Genomic DNA, 17,976 nt, shown 5'->3' with positions numbered 1-17,976 from the left:
ATCACTTCACCAGGACACAAGCGAGAGGCAGCTGCAAAAGCATTCAGTCCTCTATCCCTGCATGTGCGGGAGGTGAGGGCAACAATCATATCTCCACCCCTACCCCCCATCGTACCTTTCCTGGTGCCCACTGTGCCGACCGCGCGAATGCTTTGTGGCCGCACATATTACATACTTTACACTATTTTCACATGAGGGGGGAGTGGCCACACCCCCTCTCATTACTAAGGACGGCCAAACTGTCGGCACCCCTGCTTATTCCATTCCAAACCCAGCACCTGTGCCACAATTAAGGTACAGCCTTCCCTGCCCTGTGCCACCCCCCACTATGGCCAGCCCTACCTACCCTGAACCCCCATGTAAAATCTGACCTGTCCAGCCCTACCATATGCAGACAATGCTGGTCTCCAGTACCTGATCAACCAAGAGGCTGTTTAGGCTGCCGCTTAGGGCACCAGGACTGCAGTGTAGTGTCAATGGCGATGACCTTTGATTATCCTGGTTGGCACTGCGGTGTGAAAACAGTCTGCCTGAGGAGTAGCGTGTCCAAGACTTTGTAGGCCCCATAGCGTAGTTATTGAAGGGTCCCAATAATTCTTGAGTGGCACCTCTCCGCAGCAGTTTATGTCCCATAATAGTTCCCTAATACATTTTCTGGACCATAGTAGTACCCTAATAATTAATATTAAGCCCCATTATAGTTCCCTGATTTATTTTATGAACCATAGTATTTCCCTAGCTTACATTATGTGACATGGTAAGGCTGCCAGTACACATAATACCACACAGTAGCCCCAATTCCCGTTATGAAATACTTTACAGTGTCTCCTCTTAATACTGTGCCATATTACAGATGTAGCCAGTCACCAATCGCCATGTGCAACTTTTGTGGCAAGTGGTGCAATCCCCTCACCACGTGCGTGCATCTAATTCGCTCCCATGGCTCATAGAAAAGCCCTGACTGGCAATATGGCAGCACGGTGATTCCACATGTCATATAAGCATGAGCAGCAGAAAAGAGGCAACAATTAGTGTGGCTACATCTGTATATTACTTTCAGTTCAAATTATGCCCCATTACAGTGCCCCAGTTTATATTATACCACACTATAGTGCCTCCATTTCAATTTATGCCACATTTTTGTTCTTAGCATGTAACATTATAGTGCTCTCTACATTACTAGGAATAGATTAGATTATGACACATTACAGTTACATCCAGTTCAAATTATGCCGCATTGCAGTGCCCCTTTATCATCATGACATCTACTACACACACCTCTCACTTATAATGTAATGTCCCACAATTCAAGCTGGGCAAGGGATCAGACCTATTTGCTTAGCAGGCTTATATGAGAAATTGGTGTGCAACTTTATAATCTGGGTCCAAGACCCCATAGCAAAGGCAACCCTTTTACCCACTATACAGATGGAGCCGCTCTCCCCTTTGCTACCAGCATGCGCAGATGTGGATGAGCCAGCACCTCACATGCTCACGCATCAATTGTGGAGACAGGGGCCAGCTGGCGGCATCACAATGTGGCGGATGGGAGCCGTTTTGATGAGAGCGGTAGTTACACCCATGTGTCCTGGATCTGACTTGGTTAGGAACCATGTTCCAAATCTCAGATCAGACCCAGATCATTTGTTGTAAATGCAGTTTTAATAACTTAAAGATATTGATATAATAACTTAAAAAATTAGAAAATTAACTTGACTGTGTCCCTTCCCTATCAGCATATTTTGTGGTTATATTACTTATTGATTTGACTCTTTGTGCTGTCTCATCTCTATGGACTTTCATGCACTCACACACTTCTATCCTAATGCAAACGATATGTGTGTTGAGCTTAAATTCCTAATGTATGGTCATAGAGTTTGTAAATAATTGCAAATGTGTTAGTAAATAATTCTAAATGTGCATACAGGGAAAGTATCCCTTATCCAAAAGGCTTGGTACCATAAGCAATATGAATAACGGATTATTTTGTATTTCTGAATATTTTTATATTTCAATGAGGTATAATGAGGACGGGACCCACGTGTGAACACAAAATGCATTTATGTTGTATAAATAAACACATCAAATACATGAAATGCTCACAAATACATTTTATTTGTACACAATACAAGGTTTCAAAACAAGAAACAAAGTTTGTGTACTATCTCAGGCACTGCATTTGTATGCCAAGCAATCATTTTGTTGCACATATTTAGTGCCAGTTAAATACCATGTCCCCAGTAGTGCCAGTTACATATCATGTCCCCAGTAGTGCCAGTTACATATCATGTCCCCTGTAGTGCCAGTTACAGATGTGCGCAGTAGTGCCATTTACATACCATGTCCCCAATAGTGCCAGTTACATATCATGTCCCCAGTAGTGCCAGTTACATATCATGTCCCCAGTAGTGCCATATACAGATGTCCCCAGTAGTGCCAGTTACAGATGTGCCCAGTAGTGTAAGTTACAGATGTGCCAAGTAGTGCCATTTAAATATCATGTCCCCAGTAGTGCCATTTACATACCATGTCCCCAGTAGTGCCAGTTACATACCATGTCCCCAGTAGTGCCAGTTACATACCATGTCCCCAGTAGTGCCAGTTACAGATATCCCCAGTAGTGACAGTTACTGTACATATCATGTTCCCAGTAGTGTCAGTTACAGATGTCGCCAGAATTGCCAGTTACATATCATGCCCACAGTAGTGCCAGTTACATATCATGTCCCCAGTAGTGCCATATACAGATATCCCCAGTAGTGCCAGTTACAGATGTGCCCTGTAGTGTAAGTTACATACCATGTCCCCAGTAGTGCCAGTTACATATAATATCCCCAGTAGGGCCAGTTACAGATGTCCACAGTAGTGCCAGTTACTGTACATATCATGTCCCCAGTAGTGCCAGTTACATATCATGTCCCCAGTAGTGCCAGTAACAGATGTCCCCAGTAGTGTGAGTTACATATGTGCCCAGTAGTGCCATTTAAATACCATGTCCTCAGTAGTGCCAGTTACATACCATGTCCCCATTAGTGCCAGTTACATATCATGTCCCCAGTAATGCCAGTTACATGTCATGTCCCCAGTAATGCCAGTTACAGATATCCCCAGTAGTGCCAGTTACTGTACATATCATGTTCCTAGTAGTGTCAGTTACAGATGGTGATAGTAGTGCCAGTTAAATATCATGCCCACAGTAGTGCCAGTTACATATCATGTCCCCAGTAGTGCCAGTTACATATCATGTCCCCAGTAGTGCCAGTTACATACCATGTCCCCAGTAGTGCCAGTTACATATCATGTCCCCAGTAGTGCCAGTTACACCCCTAGCACCCATGTGGGGTTCCCGGGGGCCCAAAAAGGGGTCAGCCCACTACACAAAGTGTGTCAGGGCAGCAAGAGAACAGAGAGAACATTGATTGGGTCAAGATTAGGTTAACACCCGCAATCCCGGCACCACCGGGGTCCCGAGGGCCCAAAGACGGGGTCTGGCCACTACCAAGTGGTCAGAGATGCCAGATATGGCAGAGTTGCATAACATACAGGGTGTGGAGGACATGGGGTTTCAGAAAAAAAAATTCTCAGATTTGGGAGCCCACAACTGACAGGTGTATGCTAGTCACACCATGGGCATGGCGAGTGGTTAAGCTTAAAACAAAAGAAGGATAAAGTTCAAGTAATGCTAATTGCACAACCAGACCATAGTAATGCCGGGTACCTCAGCTAATATTCTAAATAACTCAAATGACATTCTATAGGCTCTACTTCCATACATTATGTTTCACTTGTTAAAACAAATAGATTAGTAATTTAACATTTACTACTGCAACAACTCCTACTACATGTCCTAATACTACTATACTACTACTATTACTGAAAGCGAAAAACCTGTTGAATCCATGCAAGCATCTGATATCATGTACAATTGCAGGGCTGCTTACCTGGAGGGCACATGGTCTGCCTGGTAGAACCTTTGGCACAGTTACTTCCATATGGGCAGCTAAGATTCCGCTGGAGAGACTGAATATGCCCAATGTTGCAGGATAATGTTAAATAAGCAGTTACTAAGTGAAGCAGCTGATTCATTTTAAGCTGCTAGGGAAGAATAACGCAATATGAGCTCTGCGGACACTTCCATTTAATAATTAATTGTGAATGAAAGGTAAAACACACCTTTACAATATTGATGAAGGTAATGGGAAAGGGAACTTTCATTCGTTAGTGTAACATGCTGAGTGGGTATGTGTGAAAAATAATATGCCCACGGGTGTACATGTTGTCGGCGAAGTCGCTTTGTTTTATGTACCTAACGTTTCATTTTTCTGGCACGGACATGGTATTGTAAATGTATTCTGTTACATGGAACGTATAAAGGCCAAGATTGCAATGCATTCATCCGGATTCTTTTTTTAGGTGATCTGGATTTTTTTGCCCTCCATTCTTTCAGATTTACTGAACACTTGGAAAAGTGCAAACTTGAGCGGTTAGAGATAGCGGCGGTTAACACATATAAATATACATGTAATGTTACAAAACTAGCCAATGGGAGTCTGGGGGCGGGCTAAGGAAGGAGAATGAAGCTGCAAGCTGTGTTATAAGTGCAGCCGCTGATGATCCCCGAGGTCGGGCAGTCAGTACATTTATTACATAAAATGGATTGATTATATGTGAGATATAAATATATATATATATATATATACCCCCTCCTCGAAGACCCGCGAATCAGCCCCCACCCCCTGAAGTGCTGCTGATAGTCTCCTCTCCATGCTTCCCAGAGAGGAAACTTTAAAAGTAGGCAACCCTGGTATATGCGGGCACAAAAATGTGGGCACAAAACAGGTGGGGGCATGTGGGTGATGGTATGGGCAAAGCGGAATGGGTACGGTACTTGCAGTGGTACGTTGAAGCACCGGGGATGGGGAGGGGGGTGAGATACAGAGTAGTGTCACGTCAGGATGGTGTAATGTGCTCACCATGGTTTGCATTGTTATGTAATTTTCTCACTTTCGGATTCTCACACCCTATTATATTCCCCACATTTGCCTCTGCTATAGTGAAAAATAGCCCTGGTGAGGCAGTGGAGTGCTAGCCCAAGTACCTCTAGTAGGCCTACCTCCCAATATTGTGAAATCCTAAAAGGAAGGAATGTGAACCCAAGGAATGTGTACATATAACAGTAGGTGTAACCATGCCAAGGGGCGTGCCTAACACTTCCAAAGCAGTAGGCTGTCGGCAGCAGCCCATACAAGCTAAAATACTGTCCCGGATCCTGTACAGTGCAGGTGACAGGCACTTGGACTGGCGCATGGACAGTATCGACCTTGTTACTGCACATGTGCAGACCCCGGATTCTATGGGCTATAGCAGCCCATAGAGGCATCCCAGAGAGACAAAACACCTTCCAATGGGATTGCCTTGGGTGACTGGCAGGTCAAACTGCCAATAGGAAGTCATTGCCAGTCACAGTGAAGCCAGTGCAGCAGTGGAATAACTAGAGAGGGTGCAGGGGGTGCAACTGCTATGGGGCCCGGCAGCTTGGGGGTGGGCCCAAGCCAATCGCCTGCACCCTTTTGCCTTTTTTTTTACATTTAGATTTTTAAAACAGTGCAGTGTTGGCCATGGCTGCACCGTTGTCCTGTGACCCCCGTCAGCAGTGGGGGGAACCATCAGCTGTCAGCAAGGGAGATCCTGCCTTTACTCTGGAGGCGGCAGGAGCAGAGACCCAGCAGCTTCCCTTGCGAATACCATGCCTTTACTGCGGCGGCTGTGGTGGGAGCCGGGTAAACTGTGGCTGCGGTCTCGGAGACCGTTTACTGTTTGCAGTGGTGGGAGCAGGGACCCAGCGGCTGCCAGCACAGAGACCATTCAATGCAGCAGCAGCGGGAGCAGGAGAGACTAGTGAAATGGAGACTCGCTGACTTCTGGTGAGAATTAGACTAGTGTCATCTTGACTCTTCACCCCCTTTATTTGCACCTCCTCTCTCCCCATAATCTCACCCCCTGTCATATCCTCCCCTGCCTGTCACCTCAGCCTCTCCCACCATGCCCCCTGTTACCTCCCTTCTCTCCCCCCATCAGTGCACCCCATGTCCCCTCACCCCGTCCCCTCACCTCCTCTATCTCCCCGTCACCGCACCCTGACTCACCTCACCCCGTCATCTCAGCCTCTCCCACCATGCCACATTACCTCCCCCCTCACCGCACCCCATGTCCCCTCACCCCCTCTATCTCCCTGTCACCGCACCTCGTCTCAACCCTCCCTCTTTCATCTCATCTCTTGTCACCTCAGCCTCTCCCACCTTGCCTCCTGTTAACTTACCCCATCTCTCCCCTATAACTTCACCGGTGGTCACCTCAGCCCGTCATTTAATCCCATCACCCCCTTTCTCTCCTTGTCACCTCACCCCTCTCACCTCACCTCCCCATCACCTCACCCTGACACCGCAACCCCTCTCACCTTTCTCTCACCTCAAACTCCAGTTTTTGGGGGTTAGCCGCAAATATTAAGTATCACCCCAATGTATCAAAGGGGGACCAAAGCAGGAATCTTCAATCCCTGCTGCAATCCCCTTCACCGCCACCGGGTGATACACACTGCCGATGGGATTGCATTTTACAATACTATCCTGGGCGGTAATATTCCGCCCAGATCACATTGTAAATGAGATCCTTCGTAAATGGGCCACATAGTCTCCTGTCACCATAGCTAGTCACTTATCTCTACTCCCCACCTTTTTCCTCATGCTTCCCCTCTCTCTTTCCTCCATCTACCTCTCTGACAGTCTCTCCCTCCCCCCACTCTCTCTACCTGGTGCTATCTGTCTCTCCCTCACACTGTCTCTCACTCCATCTAAATCCCATTTTTCTCTGACACACACTATCTCATTATCTCTCTCTTTTCCTGACTCCCCCTCTCTCCCCCCCCCCGCTATCACTCTCTCTTACTCCCATCTTGCTCCCTCTCCCTAACATTCACTCTTACTCCTCTTTCTCTCACTCCTCTCTCTTTCCACCTTTTCTATGAAGCCCTGTCTCTCTCTGTCCACCCTTCTCTCCCTCACACCTCTCTCTTTTTCTCTCTTTCCTCGACACCCTCTTTGTCTCCCACCCCATCTAGCTTCACTTCACTTGTCTCCCACCCCATCTAGCTTCACTTCACTTCACTAGAATAAAAGTTCAATATTCAGTTATATTTATTTTTTTTCATTACATTTACAACCACCCTATAAACATAAGCTTTACAGAACTGATAGTGCTGGTTGGCATCTGCTGAGAAAGAAGCTACCAGTGCACTTAATATCTGATATACTTTATAGGTGATGTTTTCTGACCTTGATTGGACACCACTAGATTAGCTTGTAATGAAAGAACATTTTTTAGACTTACCTTAGATTGAACAGCTATATAGATGGCTTAGTATTTTTAAGCACACAACCCGAAGTACGTGCTATGTGAGCCATGGTCTGTGACAGTGTAAAATCAATGCTGAATCTTGTACTGATGGAGTCGCTTTATAGCTGGCTGTAAAACTCCTTTATTTCATAGCGGGGTCATACCCTGCAGCAATGCTCCTGCCAAAAGGAATGAAATAGAGTACACTTGTTAGATACACATCTGCACTTAGTCTGGTTTATGGATAGTGCAGACAGGTACAGAGAAGTAGTTACAAAATATTATTACCAGGAACATGGGATTTATTATACAATTACATTAAATGGAAAGTACAGTATCTGATTGTATAGGGAAACACAAGGATATTGTAGCATGTATGCCTAAGCCATGGAACCGAAAATCACTGATGAATGGGAAATGATGAGTAAGTAGCTCTGGGAACGCCTGTGTTTGCTATAGTCATGCACGTCAGGGCCACCAATAGGGGGGTGCTGTGGGTACAGCTGTCCCAGGGCCCGGCCTCTGGAAGGGCCCAGGCAGCTCATTTTGCCCACTGCAAACCCCCCCCCCCCCAATTGCCTCAGCTGCGCTGCACTGAACAAAGCAAGTCCCTGAGCGCAGGATGCCGGCGGCCAATTAACTGCTGCACTGGCTTTAAAGCCAATCAGAGCTCCTGTACAGGCAGCCAATCAGAGCAGCTTTAGATACACAAGCTCTGATTGGTTCACCAGCTGGTGCCGCATCCTGCATGTCTACCAGCATCCTGAGTTGAAGAAGCCTGCGCTCCGGGACCCTCCGGGCTGCAGCTCAGTGGAAGTGGAGATAAGGGAGCAGGAGCTGGGTTATGGTAAGTCAAGTGAGGAAGTGGGGGCCCGGGGCCAGACTGGAAGTGAGTCCCGGGCCCCAAAATTCCTAATGGCAGCCCTGACCCCACTGAATTCAGGCCCCCCACATTTCTCTGCCACAGGAGGAAAATCATTCACCATCGAAAGATTTTCTCCTTGCTTGCAGCGCTGAGTGAGCCAGAACCCACTTGGCTAAGCAAAAGCCATGGGGAGAAGGAGGCCGCTGCTGTGACACCCCACTAGGATGTAGGTAGATCTGGCTACACACTTATAGGCTCTCGATTTGACTGTTGTGGTATAATCCTGAGCAGAGCCGGAGCCACCACTAGGCAGCTCTAGGCACTTGCGCCTGCTGCCCCCCCCCCCCCCCCCCCCCCGTGGAGCTAGTTGAGCGGTGCTCAACTCTACTGATTGTGTGACCATGTCGACATATGGTATATTGATCCTTTTTATTTTTCAACCTATGGCAGGTAGACCAATAGTGGGCAACCTATTCACTGCCGACCTTATTATTGTTGACCTGCTGACTGCATCCCCTTTCAGTGTACTCCAGATTTAACATATATTATTCCAAGAGCATTAATGCCCCTTTCTCTAAGAGTGACTTAACAGAACATCAGCGACACAGTAACCGAGCCTTACAGTATAATCTCTTGTTTCAGGAAGGAAACAGAAGAGCGCCCTTGATCAGAATACAGTTTAACATGCAAACGACAGCAATGCGAATGGACCGCCAAAGAGAGCCTGCAAGTACTCTAATTAGATTATTATCTTACTTTAGTATTAAATGGAGCCTATTGCAGATAGCTATCTCTATTATGCAATAAACGATTTCTTACATCATAAGGGTAACTGGAGGAATGCATTGCCTTAATATAGGAGGAGGATTTATAAGTGATCTCTGAGGGAATGCACCACATGGTTTGTTATGATAGGCAATGGGGTATGGATCATTGGATAGGCAGACAATAGGTCTACAAGCATTACATGACTGAAGGTCGACATGCGTAAAATCGACAGTGTCGTTGGGTCGACACAAGCATTAGGTGGACATGGGGAAGGTCAACAGTCAAAGGGTCTACATGGGGATTTTTACTTTGTTTACCCGAATGTCGACAGAGTCAACATGGATACTAAAAAAATGCACCATGTCCCCGCACATGGCTCGGGCGCGGTGCCTCGCTTCGTTTGGCACACTAGTTTATTCTCTCACCACGCCCTAGTGGATGGTAGGTCATGAAATACCGCCTGTCGGCACATGTCATCTTAAAAATGTCCCTGTCGACCTTCAGTCATGTCGACCTTCAGTGGTCGACCTAATGCTTGTTGACCTAGTGACCGTATCCCGAGACAAAGATGGGTTTACAAAGGGGCAGATTTAAGAACCCTAGTGAAGTGATGAAGTGACAAGTGATAACATGCCAGCCAATCAGCTCCTAACTGTCATTTTTAAAATCCAGCCTCTAATTTGACAGTTAGGAACTGATTGGCTGGTGCGTTATCACCAACCACTTTATCACTTCACCAGGCTTAATAAATCTCCGATTACTCAAGAAACACTCCCCTTTGTATGGAGCTAGTAGGAGAATTGCACAATGGGCATTCACTTTTTGCAATAATCAGTCCTGCTTAAGATTTTTAGGGAGTATTTTATTTAGATGCTAGTGTGGTCCCACAAGGCAAATTCATTGCAATTACACACACTGAGTAATAAGGCCAATAATTACATATAAAATTTAGGGTGAAATATATGCCTCAGAGTACACCAAAATAAGATTTTTTATTAGTTTAAGCACCCAAGGAGTAGTGCAAATTGTAATTATTAGGTGAATTGTGTAAATCTCGAGTGCACGCATGATGGCGAATTGAGCAAATTCATATGCAAAGTGTGCAAATTCATAGAAGTGTGCAAATTTACAGACAAAGTAAGCAAATTCTTAGGAGTGTGCAAATTCATAGACGAAGTATGCAAATTTACAGACAAAGTATGCAAATTCATAGGTTAAGTGTGCAAATTCAAATACAAAGTATGCACATTCTTTGGTGAAGTGTGCAAATTCATAGGCGAAGTGTGCAAATTCTTAGGTGAAGTGTGCAAATTCTTAGGTGAAGCATGTTCGCATGGGGGACTGATCTTCTGTGCAGGCACCTTCGGAGACTTGCATAGTCTCCATGGCGCTCGCACAGGGGTGGGGGTGGGGCGTGAAGGAGACAGGCAGGGGGTGTTTCCTAGGTGTACCCACCAAAACGCCGGATGCACCCAGGAAAACACTGAGTGTCCCCATATGAAGGCAGGTGGCAACCTGCCCGCCGGGGGTGGACGGCTGATGTCACAGGACGTCAGCCCCTCGCCCAGTTCTCCGAGCAGGACACCACAACTCAGCAGAGACTGACTTAGATTTGTGAGCAGGAGAGAAATCATTTGATGGTCGGCAACCCTTGAATGATTTTGGGCCCACATGCTAGCATGGGGATAGATGTATATGCAAATCATCTATTCACGTTGCGGCTGGTATATTTGCTGGGAGGTGGGGGGTGGTCATTTGCACGGCTGGCGGGCGGCATTTAAAGGCTACTGCTTAGCGAGGCAACCAGAATGACCCCCTATGTGTAAGGGGCAATACTACTCTGGGCATTGTGTATAAGCAACACTACTGTGTCGCATACATGTACACAAGTACTGCTAAGTAGCGCACTACTGTGTGTCATAATGAGAGTAAGGGGCACTACTATGTGGCATAATATGAATCAGTGTCACTACATGCTGTGTAATGTGAATGAGATTGTGCTACTGTGAGGAGTAATTTAAATTGGGAGTACTATTGTGTGACCATGATCCCTTTATAAAGTATGGGATGTAGGGCACAAATGTATAGTTTGCCAAAGGTTGTCAAAACCCTATAATTTGCCTGAGCTTGCCTAATGGGGTGGGGGTCAGTGGCAGAGGAAATGAGTTCCACCAACTTTCCTGGACCACTTTAAGCCCTGAGCTGACGGTAGACACAGGAACACAGCCACATTTTATAATAGATTTCCTTGGCAGCTGTACATAGGAGCGACAATACAAATTAGGTCCTTACAGTATAAAACTGTAATTATGTATTTATTTGAAATCTACATCGCTAGTACTATCTTTTAAAAGAACTATACAATACAACAGTGGTTCTTAACCCTCAAGTTCTCCAACAGGTCATGTGTTTGGAGGATTTCTGTCTGCAGAATCAGTTTGGATTCTTATTACTGACCCAGAAACATAGATTAACTCATCTGTGCATGATCAACCCTTTGAATTCCAAGGGATTTTGTCAATATAGGTGTGAAAATTGGCAAGCAGATCTTTATTTACACTTTGAGTACCAACATTGCTGTTAAGGCCCCCTTACACTAGTCCAACTTGTGGGGCAGGGACAAGTTGGACCTGATTGACTTGATCCTATGTACAGGAGGATCAATCTCTTGGTTAGATCCAATGCACATGGGAACCTGTATCGGGTCCTACACATCAGATTTTGTCAGACAGGCACATCAGATTTTGTCAGATAAATTGGCCCAATCCATCTGAATTTGGTAAAATCTGACAAAATTTTACAAGTGTTAAGGCCCCCATACACTAGGGCGACTTGTCCTTAGGACAAGTCGCCCCCAACTTCCCCCTGAGCTTCCCCAGCTGCTCCCCGGGGGACAGAGGCGTAACTAGAAAATCCGCTCCCCCCTGCCACGATAATTCTGCGCCCCCCCCCCCCGTACCTGCACTGCGCGGCTCAGGAACATGACATCTGCCGCCAGCTTCTTCAAGTTGAAGTCCATGTTGGCGGTGTCACAGGCGGGTGATGGTGACTGAGGGTGCAGGGAGCTTGCCGCTTGTTTGTCTGCTGGTGGTGCGGACGGAGCTTTCTGCCTGCAGATGAGCGGGGATCGGTGGGCGACTGCTCTCCCCTGGGCGCACACGCTCTGAGCGTGCTGGAAGAATTTGGAGCAAGGCAGCCGATGGGGAAAGCAGGTGGGTTGTCTGGCTAGCTCACCGGCTGGGGAGAGACGGATCTCCCCTCCCTGTGTGAGGAATTAATACCGGGTGGGCGGCAGGGCTGATAGAAGGAATCGTGGGAAATACAGTGCCTCCAGTCGCACTGAGGCTGCCTGTGTGACAGCCCGCAGCTCCGGGCTGTCACACAGGCAGCCTCAGTGAGACTGGAGAACCGTGACCATGCGCCCCGGAGGTGCCGGCTCCCCCCCGCTACCGCTGGGGCTGCGGAGCGGTAGCTACGCCACTGCCGGGGGAGCTTGATTAGATTGGCACTTGATGTGCCATTTTTTACATGTGATAAATCGTCTCGATTTATCACATGTAAAAAACCCGGGGAGCAGGGGGGCTACAGAGCAGGGCTGCTGGTGGGAGCAGGGGGGGCTGGGGATGCTGCGGGGGACACAGGCGGCATAGAGCCGGGCAGAGGGAGCCGGTAGCTGTCAGTGCTAGAAAAAAAGCCTATACAATGAATGGGCAGCCTGTGATTGACTGAGCGCTCTCTCAGCCAATTGCTGACTGGCTGAGAGAGCGCTCAGCCAATCACAGGCTGCCCATTCATTGTATGGGCTTTTTATTAAATTCAGTACTGACACCTCCCGGCTCCCCCTGCCCGGCTCTATGGCTATGCCGCCTGTGTCCCCCGCAGCCCCCCTGCTTTCTCCACCGCCGCGCCGCCCCACTAGGTCCCAAGTCGGGTGGTTGGACGTGCAGCAGGTCCGACCACCCGACGCAGATCCGATGCGCACAGGACCGTGCATCGGATCTGAGGGGACATCAAAACTAGACGATTTTGGTCCGATTTCGGCCAGATCTGACTGATCTGGCCGAAATCTGACCAAAATCGGCTAGTGTATGGGGGCCTTAAGGAGGCCAGAGATCCTCCAAATATACGCTAAAAATTCCAGTGCCGCTCACAGCGACTGTACTTTTTTGGGTGCAATATTTAACTAAACTTCAATTAATTGACTTTGCTGTATTTGTATTTATTTATACCAAAATAACAGTCACATTTTTAGCGGATATCTTGAGGATCGCTCCCAGCAACGTGGGCACTCAAAGGGTTAAAGAAAGCCACAAAACATGATCTGTTGGTGGTAATTGACAACTGGAGTTAGGAACTGTGTCCCTTAAATATTAATATATATTTAATCTGAATGTCTCCATATATTAATTTGATTGATTGTATATTAATATATGCACATTGATTTTTATTGCAGATCAGAAATGTTTCACAAGGTGGCGATAATGCCTTCAAAGTCTGGCTCTTATCAAAGCTTGTGGAAAAAAAGAGTGTTCCAATACAACATTATTCTATCTTCTGATCTCTGAACTTAGTCAGATTTATTCAATTTTATTTGATTTAAATCAATTTGGAATCAAAGTAAAAAGTATGTACTGCAACTAAAATATTTCAGGAATGCTGGAGGATGTGCGGAAGGCAGAAAAGAGGCTCATAAGTTTAAGAAAGTTTTTTTTTTTTTTAAATAATTTAAAATATTTCTGCAAAGAGGTCTCCCCAATGTACTTTATACAACAGTGTTGCAATCTCTTTCCGAAATTCAGTATCTGAAAAGAGGTCTTGCCAATGTACTTTATGCAAAAGTGTTGCAATCTATTTCCTTTAATTCAACTATTTCTCAGCTTTCTCTCTAACTATTGTTAATAAAATAAAAAAGTTTTGCCTATTTATAGTAAGAAAAATAAAATGTTATATTCCCACAGTTTGGAGTATAGCATAGGAGCAAAGCCCCCCATAGACTTATGTGATTTGGGCTGATGTCACCAGATTCTGACAGATCGGGTTGAGTAATCACGTTGAAATCGGCCAAAATCTCATGTGTTTGACATCACATCCAATCCGTGGCAAGGCCCTGTGCGCATTGGATCGGATCCAGAGGTGGGACCTGCTTGCACATCCGACCTCCGAATGGACCCCCTCCCGATGGCGGGTAACAGGGTCGTATGTGATACATAACATGCAAAAGGACTACATGCAGTATATTGCACAGGATCCTGCTGCCCAGGCAGGTCCAAGACGGCTCAAGGGGGATCAGATGGCTGTTCTTCTGCGAGAAATCACAGTAGTGTATGGCCACCTTTAGGGGAAGGGTTTATTTCTGAAGCAGGAGAACAATTGGTAATTCAAATTCAGGGGCGGATTGGCCCACCTGGAAACCAGGCTGTTTCCCTGTGGGCTGGCATATTTTTAGAGTAAAGGGCTGCCTCCCTGCTTAACAGGGCCGGCCGCGGCATCTCCGTGTATTTTGCCCTGTTTAAAGAAGGCCGCGGCCGGCCTCTAGTTGTTCCACAGACCACAGTCAAAATGGCCACGGGAGCTGGTATCCCCGCCCCCCTACTTCCGACGGGGTCACTAGTTGGTCCTCCTCCCGGCCAGCCGCTGCCGTACGGAACGCTGGTGTTACAATGGCGGCGCCCATGAACCAGGCTGTGGGTCCTCAGCAACCTGCGGGCGGCGGCGCCCCAGGACCCCAGCTCGTCCCCAGTGGCAGACAGCAGCAGCAGCTCGGTCTCCCGCAGCAACAGCAGGACTTCGACCCGGTGCAGACATACAGGCCTCACCATGAGTCTTTACCTCATCCGTAGTGAGCGCAATCTTCCGCACATTAATACACTTTATTTCTGTATATTTAGAAATAAATTTGTACTTTTTTTTATTTCTGACCTACAGTAGCCTATCTACTTGTGAGTGGGAGCTGCACAGTCTTTTTTACTTTTTATATATATATAATGGCATCAGGGTGTGCGGCATATGTATAATGGGCATCAGGGTGTGCGGCATATGTATAATGGGCATCACGGTGTGAGGCATATGTACAATGGGCATCACGGTGTGTGGCATATGTATAATGGGCATCACGGTGTGTGGCATATGTATAATGGGCATCACGGTGTGTGGCATATGTATAATGGGCATTACGGTGTGTGGCATATGTATAACGGGCATCACGGTGTGTGGCATAAGTATAATGGAGCATCACGGTGTGTGGCATATGTATAATGGGTATCACGGTGTGTGCCATATGTATAATGGGCATCACGGTGTGCGGCATATGTATAATGGGCATCAGGGTGTGCGGCATATGTATAATGGGCATCACGGTGTGTGGCATATGTATAATGGGCATCACGGTGTGCGGCATATGTATAATGGGCATCACGGTGTGCGGCATATGTATAATGGAGCATCACGGTGTGCGCCATATGTATAATGGGCATCACGGTGTGCGGCATATGTATAATGAGCATCAAGGTGTGTGGCATATGTATAATGGGCATCATGGTGTGTGGCATATGTATAATGGGCATCAGGGTGTGCGGCATATGTATAATGGGCATCAGGTTGTGCGGCATATGTATAATGGGCATCAGGGTGTGCGGCATATGTATAATGGGCATCAGGGTGTGCGGCATATGTATAATGGGCATCAGGGTGTGCGGCATATGTATAATGGGCATCAGGGTGTGCGGCATATGTAATGGGCATCACGGTGTGTGGCATATGTATAATGGGCATCATGGTGTGCGGCATATGTATAATGGGCATACTGTGTGCGGCATATGTATAATGGGCATACGGTGTGCAGCATATGTATAATGGACATCACGGTGTGCGGCATATGTATAATGGGCATCACTGTCTCCCCTCCCTGCATCCTCCACCACTTATTGACTCCCCTCCCTGCATACTCTGCATTCCCCCTCCTACCCTGCATCCTGTGCCACCATGCCCCCCTTACACTCCCTCCCCCCTCCCTCCTCTTCCACCCTGCCACTCTACTCTCACCCCTCGTCACCCTTCATTACCAATCCCTCTTACCCTGCGTCTTCTCATTCCGTTGCATTATGTGAACTTTAGCTTTTTTTTAACTCAGCGGCAAAATCGGGCGTGGCCTCATTGAAATAGGCCACACCCCATATTGATAGGCCACGCCCCGTCAAAAAACGGGCGCGCCTCTGGCGCGCAACAACACACACCCGCATTGAGGCTGCTTCAAGATATTTCCCGGGCTGGTTTTAATTCCCAATCCGCCCCTGTTCAAATTCCAGATAACTGTTCACAACTAATTCACAATAAATGATTATGAATATGATTCAAGTTGCACACTTTCTGCTAATTTTGGCATCTTGAGAACAAGGCGTCTTAGGTAAGCTTTGATGTTCACAGAGTCAACCTGAATTGGGCCCAAAGTGTCTTGTTCCCACCAGTGTCACTACCATGTGACACTCCCTACCCTTGTCTTTTAGCAAAGTGTTGATACAAAGGGCATTTTCACACGGAAAGGTCTGCATGTCTAGACAGGTTTTTGTTTGTGTTCTAGTTTGTATCAGAAGTTTTTGCAATTATGCCCAGTGTGAATGGTGCACGATGATGGGGAAAATAGCTTGGCTGTATAACGCTCAGTACATACACACTGAGTGGGTTTCCATACCTCCCAACTTATGTGATGATGAAATAGGGACACTCGCACGGCCGTAAAGGGGGCAGGCGTATGCAAATGAGGGCGCGGCTTATGCTAATTAGCCGCAACCTCATTTTCATCTGAGAATAGACGCTGTGCGCGTGCGCACAGCGTCTATTCTATTAGATTGGGGGGTCTCCCAACTGCCACCCCCCGCAGCGGGACAATGCCTGCCGCGGGTGGGACAGCGGGACAGGACCCGAAAATCGGGACTGTCCCGCTGTAATCGTGACAGTTGGGAGGTATGGGTTTTCCTCTGCCCAGCCATTTTCCCTGGGGGTTCTTGATGGTTGGGAAAATTTGCTCTTGGAAGATGTTTTGGTACCATTCTTTATTCATGTTTGTACTCTTGACTGACCCACACATGAATGGTCTCAGGATGCTTTATTTTTGTCATGACACAGGACTGATGCCCACATTTCCTTCTCCGGACAAGTGTTTTTCCAGATGTACCAAAAAATCTAAAAGGGGATTCATTAGAGAAAATTACTTTACCCCAGGCCTCAGCAATCCAATCCCTGTACCTTTTGCAGAATATCAGTCTGTCCCTGATGTTTTTCCTGAAAAGTACTGGATTCTTTGCTGCCTTTCTTGACCCCAGGCCATCCTTCAAAAGTCTTCACCTCACTGTGCTTGCAGATGCACTCACACCTGCCGGCAGCCATTCCTGACCAAGCACTTTACTAGAGATGCCCTGATCCCACAGTTGATCTTTAGGTACTGGCACTTGCAGGAAGTTACTGCTCATCCTGAAGCCTTCCTCACAACTATTGTATCCCCTTGAAGTTCTTGATAATCCAATAAATGGTTTATTGCAATTTTTTTTTAAATTCAGTAATTTTTATTTATTTTTGCATATCACCCATAAAAACATAAGTAAAACAAAGACTAATGTAAACTTATTAGACATATGCGAAATGTAACAATCGGGTAACATGTATCAGTATATACGGATAGTGACAGGACAGTTATGGCAAACAGTATAGTTAGGTTTTCCCTATGACAAAGTTCCAGTAACATAATACCCGAAGACACCATTCGGGTATCTCAAAATAGAGGTAAACAGCATTGTCCAATGGAACATTATTTGCATAGTATATTATAGAGTATCAACCTGCACTAATACTGCACAGAACAGGTACATATTGAATGAAGTTCCAGCAGCACAACCAAATAATACAGATGTAGCCCCTGTCATCCTTGGCCAGGGCTCGCCAGAGCCTCCCCTCTGGCG

At 46.7% G+C, this 17,976-nt stretch overlaps 1 protein-coding gene and 1 long non-coding RNA gene across 6 annotated transcripts in view; one reads left to right on the top strand and one right to left on the bottom strand.

Moving 5' to 3' along the window:
- LOC146042901 (uncharacterized) overlaps positions 1-7,533 on the bottom strand; it is a 119,013-nt gene extending 111,480 nt beyond the window's left edge. For all 3 annotated transcript variants that reach the window (XM_083163185.1, XM_083163187.1, XM_083163186.1), the window contains exon 1: positions 7,387-7,533. The gene's annotated coding sequence lies outside the window, so the exon portion shown is untranslated. The remainder of the gene's footprint in view (positions 1-7,386) is intronic.
- Positions 1-13,580, top strand: part of LOC146042903 (uncharacterized) — a 29,568-nt gene extending 15,988 nt beyond the window's left edge. For 2 of the 3 annotated variants that reach the window (XR_014464052.1, XR_014464053.1), the window contains exons 3-4: positions 8,900-8,983; positions 13,479-13,580. This is a non-coding gene — a long non-coding RNA (uncharacterized LOC146042903). Of the gene's footprint in view, positions 1-8,899; positions 8,988-13,478 lie in introns of all 3 variants that reach the window. The other variant, XR_014464054.1, reaches the window with a different exon arrangement.
- Positions 13,581-17,976: the final 4,396 nt, after the last annotated feature.

Source organism: Crinia signifera, chromosome 19 (genome assembly GCF_055691185.1).
Source record: "Crinia signifera chromosome 19, ASM5569118v1, whole genome shotgun sequence".
NCBI classification, from domain to species: domain Eukaryota; kingdom Metazoa; phylum Chordata; class Amphibia; order Anura; family Myobatrachidae; genus Crinia; species Crinia signifera.
The sequence above is the reverse complement of the archived record's forward strand: the minus strand, read 5'-3'. Positions and strand labels throughout refer to the sequence as shown.